Source organism: Lutjanus erythropterus, unplaced genomic scaffold (genome assembly GCF_056507025.1).
Source record: "Lutjanus erythropterus isolate fLutEry1 unplaced genomic scaffold, fLutEry1.hap2 Scaffold_155, whole genome shotgun sequence".
Taxonomy (NCBI): Eukaryota; Metazoa; Chordata; class Actinopteri; order Lutjaniformes; family Lutjanidae; genus Lutjanus; species Lutjanus erythropterus.
Genome location: NW_028146632.1, coordinates 517,501 through 526,344, shown reverse-complemented (window position 1 = coordinate 526,344; position 8,844 = coordinate 517,501). Strand labels below are relative to the sequence as shown.

The window sequence follows — 8,844 nt, the reverse complement described above, 5'->3', positions numbered from 1 at the left end:
CATTTGTTCTTTTCTTCACAGAACCAGCCGTACAACGAAGCAGATGCAAATGGGAAGCAGGAGAAGTTCGTTGGATCCGGAATGTCCAAAAATGGGGGTGCAGAGCTTGGTTTCAAGTCTCTATCACCATCCCTTGAAAAGTTATCCCCCGAAAACCTGATTGGCTAGTGAGCTAAATATGGTTAAAAAAAAGACTAAAACAATGAATACGCGTAATAGTTTTTTTGTTTTGTTTTTTTTTAAAAAGGTAATTGAGAAACATATGAATTAATAAATGTTTTAAATCTATTTCTACATTTTCATACACAAAGTCTGCACAGTGTGATTTCTCAGCACCTTTAAAATGTGTCTTTGTCCCTGCTTCCTTCGCTTACGGCCATACCACCCTGAACACGCCCGATCTCGTCCGATCTCGGAAGCTAACCAGGGTCGGGCCTGCTTAGTACTTGGATGGGAGACCGCCTGGGAATACCCGGTGCTGTAAGCTTTTTCAAACAGCAGAGGGCGCTGCTGCCTCCTCAGTGGATGCAGATTTTTGTATGTCTCTGGACTCTCAATTACATCAGTTATCAGCCTCACAAAACTATTCCTTATTTCAAGGAGAGAAGAGAATAAGTTGACTGTTCAGAATAATTCTGCTCTCATTAACTCTGGATGATTAGCTCCAAAAACAATAGTCTCTCACTCCCCAAAGACTGTGTGCGCTCATGTAAATACATATAGCATGTAGCTTGAGAAGTATATATGATACAGTCCATCAACAGAAACTATTCCAAAATTAACTACAGTTGTAGATCATTTAATAAAATTTTCCAAATACCCATCATCGATTAGATTTTTCTCTGCAACATGAATGTTATGTGTATCATTTGGAGGTGTAACTGCTGTCCTCAACTCACAGAAACTTTAAACATAGTCAAAGACATGGCCTATGATCTGCAGATTTATTTTTAAATTGCAGCTTTTAGAATAATGTCTATGACATGTTGGACAGCAGGTTTAAGGGTGCAGCAGCTCACTTACCGTAGATGTGGTGAGGTTCTGGTTGACCCACTTCCCGACCTCGTAGAGACTCGATGGTGGTACCGTTGGATCCGGAATGTCTGCAAATGGGGTGGGGAGGGGGGGGGGGGGACAGAGCTTGGTTTCAAGTCTCTACCACCTTCCCTTCAAAAGTTATCCCCCGAAAACGTGTCGAGGTATGCACCAGAGTCCTCGAGGTTCTGGTTGACCCACTTCCTGACGTCGTAGAGACTCGATGGTGGTACCATCGGAACCGGAATGTCCGCAAATGGGGGCGCAGAGCTTGGTTTCAAGTCTCTACCACCTTCCCTTCAAACGTTATCCTCCGAAAACCCATCGAGGTATGATAATGACATGGTGCTAGGATTATAACCTAACACTGATGTCATCACAGAGCCCATGCTAGATCAAAGCACAGCGTCTGTGACGTCATCACATTCCCTTTGATGACATCACAGCCACCTAACATTCTGATGTGTTCACTTGTGTGTGTGTGTGTATGTGTGTGTGGGTGGGTGAGTGTGTGTGTGGGTGTGTGTGTACAGACAAAGTTATGGGGGTGCAGAGCCTGCTTGCAAGTCTGTACCACATTCACTTCAAAAGTTATTCCACAAAAACCCATCGAGGTATGCACCAGAGTCCTCGAGGTTCTGGTTGACCCAATTCCCAACCTTGTAGAGACTCGATGGTGGTACCGTTGGATCCGGAATGTCCAAAAATGGGGGTGCAGAGCTTGGTTTCAAGTCTCTACCACATTTCCCTTCAAAAGTTAACCCCCGAAAACCAGTGGAGGTATGATAATGACATGGTGCTAGGATTATAACCTAACACTGATGTCATCACAGAGCCCATGCTAGATCAAAGCACAGGGTCTGTGACGTCATCACATTCCCTTTGATGACATCACAGCCACCTAACATTCTGATGTGTTCACTTGTGTGTGTGTGTGTGTGTGTGTGTGTGTGTGTGTGTGTCTGTGTGTGTGGGCGGGTGAGTGTGTGTGTGGGTGTGTGTGTACAGACAAAGTTATGGGGCTGCAGAGCCTGCTTGCAAGTCTGTACCACATTCACTTCAAAAGTTATTCCACAAAAACCCATCGAGGTATGAACCAGAGTCCTCGAGGTTCTAGTTGACCCACTTCCCAACCTTGTAGAGATTCGATGGTGGTACCCTTGGATCCGGAATGTCAGAAAATGGGGGTGCAGAGCTTAGTTTCACGTCTCTACCACCTTTCCTTCAAACGTTATCCTCCGAAAACCCATCGAGGTATGCACCAGAGTCCTCAAGGTTCTGGTTCAGTCCCTTCCCGACCTCGTAGGGACTCTATGGTGGCACCGTTGGATCCAGAATGTCCGAAAATGGGGGTGCAGAGCTTAGTTTCAAGTCTCTACCACCTTGCCTTCAAACGTTATCCTCCGAAAACCCATCGAGGTATGCACCAGAGTCCTCAAGGTTCTGGTTGACCCACTTCCCGACCTCGTAGAGACTTGAGGGTGGCACCGTTGGATCCGGAATCTCCAAAAATGGGGGTGCAGAGCTTGGTTTCAAGTCTTTACCACCATCCTTTCAAACGTTATCCCCCGAAAACCAGTGGAGGTATGATAATGACATGGTGCTAGGATTATAACCTAACACTGATGTCATCACAGAGCCCATGCTAGATCAAAGCACAGGGTCTGTGACGTCATCACATTCCCTTTGATGACATCACAGCCACCTAACATTCTGATGTGTTCACTTGTGTGTGTGTGTGTGTGGGTGGGTGAGTGTGTGTGTGGGTGTGTGTGTACAGACAAAGTTATAGGGGTGCAGAGCCTGCTTGCAAGTCTGTACCACATTCACTTCAAAAGTTATTCCACAAAAACCCATCGAGGTATGCACCAGAGTCGTCGAGGTTCTAGTTGACCCACTTCCCAACCTTGTAGAGACTCGATGGTGGTACCCTTGGATGCGAAATGTCAGAAAATGGGGGTGCAGAGCTTAGTTTCACGTCTCTACCACCTTTCCTTCAAACGTTATCCTCCGAAAACCCATCGAGGTATGCACCAGAGTCCTCAAGGTTCTGGTTCAGTCCCTTCCCGACCTCGTAGAGATTCGAGGTTGGCACCGTTGGATCCGGAATGTCCAAAAATGGGGGTGCAGAGCTTGGTTTCAAGTCTCTACCACATTTCCCTTCAAAAGTTAACCCCCGAAATCCAGTGGAGGTATGATAATGACATGGTGCTAGGATTATAACCTAACACTGATGTCATCACAGAGCCCATGCTAGATCAAAGCACAGGGTCTGTGACGTCATCACATTCCCTTTGATGACATCACAGCCACCTAACATTCTGATGTGTTCACTTGTGTGTGCGTGTGTGGGTGGGTGAGTGTGTGTGTGGGTGTGTGTGTACAGACAAAGTTATGGGGGTGCAGAGCCTGCTTGCAAGTCTGTACCACATTCACTTCAAAAGTTATTCCACAAAAACCCATCGAGGTATGCACCAGAGTCCTCGAGGTTCTAGTTGACCCACTTCCCAACCTTGTAGAGACTCGATGGTGGTACCCTTGGATCCGGAATGTCCGAAAATGGGGGTGCAGAGCTTAGTTTAACGTCTCTACCACCTTTCTTTCAAACGTTATCCTCCGAAAACCCATCAAGGTATGCACCAGAGTCCTCAAGGTTCTGGTTCAGTCCCTTCCCGACCTCGTAGAGACTCGATAGTGGCACCGTTGGATCCGGAATGCTCAAAAATGTGGGTGCAGAGCTTGCTTTCAAGTCTCTACCACCATCCCCTCAAAAGTTATCCCCCGAAACCAGTCGAGGTATGCACCAGAGTCCTCAAGGTTCTGGTTGACCCACTTACCGACCTCTTAGAGACTCGAGGGTGGCACCGTTGGATCCGGAATGTCCAAAAATGGGGGTGCAGAGCTTGGTTTCTGTTGTGGAATTTGCCTCACTTGCCTCACTAGCTCTTAGATTGTTCCCTGAGTCTCTCTTTATATGGGTGACAATGCAGTCGTGAAGGGTCCAGTCATAGGTCATCTAACCTGAACAGGCACACTAGTAGTTGGTCACTCTGCACAACTACAGTCCACAGCTGCACAAGTAGGAGAGTAGTGCATCCCCCAGATACTTTCTCCTGAGGTCCCAAGGCAGACAGACTGTCTCCACATTCTCTATCAGGGCACAATACATGAGCAAGGCCGACAGATACAGTGATTTAGAGCAAAGAGGTGCATAGCTTCTTGTTTTGCACTTATGCCCAACAGAATTTGTGTACACATAGATAGACACATCAGGCCCATACATGGTGGCGTGTGAAATTCCAGCGAATGTCAGGGAACAGTTAAATACCTTCACTCGAGAAATAACCTTCAGAAATGGGTTGGCAGTCACAATATTCTCAGTGTACTGCTAATCTGAATTCTCCTCGATCGAGCTTCATTAAATACTCCTGTGTAAGTCATCTGGGACTCCCGAACTCTTCTTCAGTGTCTGAGTGAACCATTCTTCAGAATTTCCACTACAATCATCACCAGCAGCAGCAGCAGCAGCTCCTCCTCCTCCTCCTCCTCCTCCTCCTCCTCCTCCACATCAACAACATGATCATCATCACCAGCAGCAGCAGCAGCTCAGGAGCCTCCTCCTCCTCCACAACGACGACAACAACAACAACAACAACAAGAACAACAACAACAGCAGCAGCCTCCTCCTCAACAACAACAACAACAACAACAACAACAGCAGCAGCAGCAGCATCCTCCTCCTCCACAACAACAACAACAACAACAACAGCAGCAGCAGCCTCCTCCACAACAACAACAACAACAACAACGACAGAAGCAGCAGCAGCCTCCTCCTCCACAACAACAACAACAACAACAACAACAGCAGCAGCAGCCTCCTCCTCCACAACAAAAACAACAACAACAGCAGCAGCCTCCTCCTCCACAACAACAACAACAACAGCAGCAGCAGCAGCCTCCTCCTCCACAACAACAACAACAACAACAGCAGCAGCAGCCTCCTCCTCCATAACAACAACAACAACAGCAGCAGCAGCAGCCTCCTCCTCCACAACAACAACAACAACAACAGCAGCAGCAGCCTCCTCCTCAGCAGCAACAACAACAACAACAACAACAACAACAACAACAGCAGCAGCAGCCTCCTCCTCAGCAACAACAACAAGAACAACAACAACAACAACAGCAGCAGCCTCCTCCTCAACAACAACAACAGCAGCAGCAGCCTCCTCCTCCACAACAACAACAACAACAGCAGCAGCAGCCTCCTCCTCCACAACAACAACAACAACAACAGCAGCAGCAGCCTCCTCCTCCATAACAACAACAACAACAACAACAACAGCAGCAGCCTCCTCCTCCACAACAACAACAACAACAACAGCAGCAGCAGCCTCCTCCTCAGCAGCAACAACAACAACAACAACAACAACAACAGCAGCAGCAGCCTCCTCCTCCTCAATAACAACAACAACAACAACAACAACAGCAGCAGCAGCAGCAGCCTCCTCCTCCACAACAACAACAACAACAGCAGCAGCAGCCTCCTCCTCAGCAACAACAACAACAACAACAACAACAACAACAACAACAACAACAGCAGCAGCCTCCTCCTCCATAACAACAACAACAACAACAGCAGCAGCAGCCTCCTCCTCCACAACAACAACAACAACAACAGCAGCAGCAGCCTCCTCCTCAGCAGCAACAACAACAACAACAACAACAGCAGCAGCAGCCTCCTCCTCCTCAACAACAACAACAACAACAACAACAACAGCAGCAGCAGCAGCAGCAGCCTCCTCCTCCACAACAACAACAACAACAGCAGCAGCAGCCTCCTCCTCCACAACAACAACAACAACAACAACAACAGCAGCAGCAGCAGCCTCCTCCTCCACAACAACAACAACGACAACAACAACAACAGCAGCTCAGGAGCCTCCTCCTCCTCCACAACAACAACAACAACAACAACAACAACAGCTCAGGACCCCCCTCCTCCTCCTCCAGAAGAACAACAACAAGAACAACAACAGCTCAGGAGCCTCCTCCTCCACAACAACAACAACAACAACAACAACAACAGCAGCAGCAGCAGCCTCCTCCTCCACAACAACAACAACAACAACAACAACAGCAGCAGCAGCAGCCTCCTCCTCCACAACAACAACAACAACAACAACAACAGCAGCAGCAGCCTCCTCCTCCACAACAAAAACAACAACAACAACAGCAGCAGCCTCCTCCTCCACAACAACAACAACAACAGCAGCAGCAGCAGCCTGCTCCTCCTCCACAACAACAACAACAACAACAACAGCAGCAGCAGCCTCCTCCTCCACAACAACAACAACAACAACAACAACAACAACAACAGCAGCAGCAGCAGCCTCCTCCTCCACAACAACAACAACAACAGCAGCAGCAGCAGCCTCCTCCTCCACAACAACAACAACAACAACAACAACAACAGCAGCAGCCTCCTCCTCCACAACAACAACAACTGTCGTGACAAAAAAGCTCAGAAAAATAGGCCAGTAAGGTCTGGGCTTAGAGCCACAACACCCTAAAAACCTTAATAAAAAACACTGTTAACACTTGTATATTTTCAGAGTTCAAAACCATCAAAAAGAAGAATCAAGCAAAGTCTGGACAAATCACTGGAGGAGCAACAAAGTTCTGCCACACAAAGTTTATTGATCTCTCTAGGTAGAAAAATCAACAAGCTTGAGTCAAACCCAGGTTTAGACTGAAGAAAGAGGTGCAAAACACCTTGTTATATACTGTTTAGGAGGCTCTAGGAGCCTCCTCCCACTTTGAACATTTTGGCTCACAATCAAACATAATTGTGTAGTAAATTTTACCTTATGGGATCATAATGTCATTCGTTTTCTAACAAATTGCTGTTTAAAAATGGTAAAAGAACAGTTGGTCTGGCTCTTACTGACTTACTGACTTTTAATCCGTGTGGTAAACACTAGGCGTGGGAAAGTACCTACAAGGTCCTTTGCCTCATTATCCTTCTGGATGGGCATCATGATCCAGTCCTTTGCCTCATCATCCCTCTGGATGGACATCATGATCTACCTTAGAGTGAAATGTTGCCTTTGGATGGAGTGAATCTGGCACTTGAAAATTATACTACAGTGGATGGAGTGAACTTGGCATAAGTGGATGGAGGGAACTTGATGATAAAAAATTATACCACTACACAACAACAACAACAACAACAGCAGCAGCATCCTTCTCCACAACAACAACAACAACAACAACAGCAGCAGCATCCTCCTCCACAACAACAACAACAACAACAACAACAACAACAACAACAACAACAGCAGCAGCAGCATACTCCACAACAACAACAACAACAGCAGCAGCATCCTCCTCCACAACAACAACAACAGCAGCAGCAGCATCCTCCTCCACAACAACAACAACAGCAGCAGCAGCATCCTCCTCCACAACAACAACAACAGCAGCATCCTCCTCCACAACAACAACAACAGCAGCATCCTCCTCCACAACAACATTAACAGCAGCATCCTCCACAACAACAACAGCAGCAACAACAACAACAACAACAGCAGCAGCAGCCTCCTCCTCCACAACAACAACAACAACAACAACAAAAACAGCAGCAGGTCAGGAGCCTCATCCTCCACAACAACAACAACAACAACAACAACAGCAGCAGCAGCAGCCTCCTCCTCCTCCACAACAACAACAACAACAACAACAGCAGCAGCAGCCTACTCCTCCACAACAACAACAACAACAGCAGCAGCAGCCTCCTCCTCCATAACAACAACAACAACAACAACAGCAGCAGCCTCCTCCTCCACAACAACAACAACAACAACAGCAGCAGCAGCCTCCTCCTCAGCAACCACAACAACAACAACAACAACAACAACAACAACAACAGCAGCAGCAGCCTCCTCCTCCTCAACAACAACAACAACAACAACAACAACAACAACAACAGCAGCAGCAGCAGCCTCCTCCTCCACAACAACAACAACAACAGCAGCAGCAGCCTCCTCCTCGACAACAACAACAACAACAACAACAACAGCAGCAGCAGCAGCCTCCTCCTCCACCACAACAACAACAACAACAACAACAGCAGCAGCAGCAGCCTCCTCCTCCACAACAACAACAACAACAACAACAACAACAACAACAACAACAACAACAGCAGCAGCAGCCTCCTCCTCCACAACAACAACAACAACAGCAGCAGCAGCAGCCTCCTCCTCCTCCACAACAACAACAACAACAACAGCAGCAGCAGCAGCCTCCTCCTCCACAACAACAACAACAACAGCAGCAGCAGCCTCCTCCTCCACAACAACAACAACAACAACAGCAGCAGCAGCCTCCTCCTCCATAACAACAACAACAGCAGCAGCAGCCTCCTCCTCAACAACAACAACAACAACAACAGCAGCAGCAGCCTCCTCCTCAGCAACAACAACAACAACAACAACAGCAGCAGCAGCAGCCTCCTCCTCCACAACAACAACAACAACAGCAGCAGCAGCCTCCTCCTCAACAACAACAACAACAACAACAACAGCAGCAGCAGCAGCAGCCTCCTCCTCCACAACAACAACAACAACAACAACAACAACAACAACAACAACAACAAAAACAGCAGCAGCAGCTCAGGAGCCTCATCCTCCACAACAACAACAACAACAACAACAACAACAACAGCAGCAGCAGCCTACTCCTCCACAACAACAACAACAACAGCAGCAGCAGCCTCCTCCTCCATAACAACAACAACAACAACAACAG

General features: G+C 47.5%; 1 non-coding gene across 1 annotated transcript; it reads left to right on the top strand.

Annotated features, from left to right (window-relative positions):
* Nucleotides 1–368: 368 nt before the first annotated feature.
* On the top strand, nucleotides 369–487 carry LOC146304316 (5S ribosomal RNA). The gene has a single exon (XR_014769428.1). It is a non-coding gene; the product is annotated as a 5S ribosomal RNA (ribosomal RNA).
* Nucleotides 488–8,844: the final 8,357 nt, after the last annotated feature.